The sequence below is a fragment of the Delphinus delphis genome, chromosome 12, assembly GCF_949987515.2.
Source record: "Delphinus delphis chromosome 12, mDelDel1.2, whole genome shotgun sequence".
Taxonomy (NCBI): Eukaryota; Metazoa; Chordata; class Mammalia; order Artiodactyla; family Delphinidae; genus Delphinus; species Delphinus delphis.
Genome location: NC_082694.2, coordinates 6,667,269 through 6,669,507, shown reverse-complemented (window position 1 = coordinate 6,669,507; position 2,239 = coordinate 6,667,269).

Below are 2,239 nucleotides of genomic sequence, written 5' to 3'. Positions count from 1 at the left end.
CAATTTGGGGGGAAAGTATGTTAAAAGGCCCCCCTAAGATTTTTGATTGCCATCTCTTTGTGTATTTGCATATATATTAAAGCTATGTGTTAAGAGGGCAGCAGTTCACGACAATGTGTTTTCTTCGCAGATAGTAGCTTTTACCATTACGAAATATCTTTTCTTATTCTAATACTTTACTCTTAAATCCTGCTTTGTCTGATATTAATATTGCCATACTTACTCTCTTTAAATTATTTTTTAATCTCCAGAAATTTTAATTTATATGGGTGCATGGTTTTAAAAATAATTTTACAAAACATGTCATGAAATGAACTTCTTGCCTCACCCCTCCCACTCTGATTTTTCTCTCCCTAGAGACAACCACTTACTACCCTTTTCATTGTTTCTTCGATTAATTGCTTCCACATTTCTAAGTAATAATCTTCCTGCTGCGATCTCTTGATTTTTCAGTTTTAGGTTTTATCCATTTCCTGTGATGGAACATGAGTATTTAGCTCTCTTAAATGAGTCCATTCCCCTTTCCATTCCCAAATCCTCCCCAAATAGTTATAATTTGGGGTTAGATCAGTATTCAATATTCATTATTATATTTATGGAAATATGATTCACAGCCGAGTTCTTTACTGTACTATGATTACATATCCTTTTAGGTATAACTTTCTATTTTCCCTGGAGTTAATATATCTCCCCCTTCGTGTGGTTGTTTTAAGTATCTATCATTATTTCATCCTCAATTTTTCAGCAGAAGTTAAACCTGTGTCCACATTACACAGTCTGTTCTCTGCCCTCTTGTGACGTTGGTGGGTCTCAAGGCCCGTTGCCTTGCTGGTCTCCTCAGACTCTCTGTACCCTCACCTCTGGCATTCCCTTGATCATTCTCCTGTGTCTTCATTCCCTAACCCCATGGTGGACCCTCTCCAAAGCCTCTTAGGACAGGGTTCATGAGGGTGGCCTGTCTGAACTGTCTTTATTGTACTCTTACATTTGGTTGATTGTTTGGGGGTCATGTGTAGGAATTCTAGGTTGGCAGTCATTTTGTCCTCGAGATTTTGAAGACGTTGCTAGTTTCTAGTCTTGCTGTTGGGATGTGTTGCCAGTCTGATTCCCGCTCCTTTGTCTGTGGCCTGTTTTGTGTCCTGGAAGCTTTTAGGATCTTTCCTCTGTCCCGAGTGCTCTGAAATTTCACAAGGAGTTGCCTTGGTCTGCATTTCTTTTCATCCATGGTGCTAGGCACTAGTCGGTGCTTTCCTTCTAGAAACTCATGTCTCTTAATGATGACTTGATAACTTCTTCTCATTGATTTTCTCCCTGGAGCTCCAATTTCTCAGGATTATGAGCCTGTTAGACAGAGGCACTGATTCTCTGTATTTTTAAATCCATTTTCACTCTCTTTCTTATGCTCTCCATTTCTTACTTTTTGGGAAGCTTTCTCAAATTTAACTTCTTATCCTTTTATTGAATTTGTCGTACGTGCTATTGTTTTTTATTTCCAAGGCAACTTTTGAATGCTCCTTTGTTTGTAGCCTACTGCTCTCTTTTTTCGTAGATACAATTATCTACGAATTCTACTGCTCTGAAAATATTCCTTTGTATGGCTTTCTAAGTTTCTTATACTTCTGCATTGTTTCTGTCTCCCCCAAATTTCGTTTTTCTCTTTTGTTGAGTTTTTGTTTTGTTTTCTGCCTTTGTGTGGAAGCTTTCTTCAAATATCTGGTGGTCCTGAGACGATTTTTCAAGGTCAAGAGGGAGTCACTTAAAAGCTTACTGGAAACTCTCTGAGTGGGTGTGGCTTGTTTCCTAGTGGGTCCACTTTAAGGACATCTGGCTGGGCAGTGTAGCTAGAGAACCCTAACCCCCAATATTTGAAGGTCTTTTCACTTAGGTTAATCAGATTCCTGGGAGAGATTATCTCTAATGCCTGGGAGTAAAAGTTCACACTACCAGCATTTTTGGATCCAGATGGTGGAGGGAGACTAGGGGTTTTGCACTTTATACTATGTGGCATTTCCTTTACCCCTGCTGTGTTCAGTATGGTCCCTCATTCTTCATCTAAGCCCTGAGTCAGTGTCACTCTCCTTAATTATCTTTCTAGTGTTCTGTAGAGGTGGGGAGGATGGTTGGAGATCTAAGTACATCCTATATGGACTTCAGTCAATAATCCCATCTTTAGCCACACATAGACCCCAACGACCATACTCAGTGCTACCTCCTACTTGTGAGACTTTCTGATAGTTTG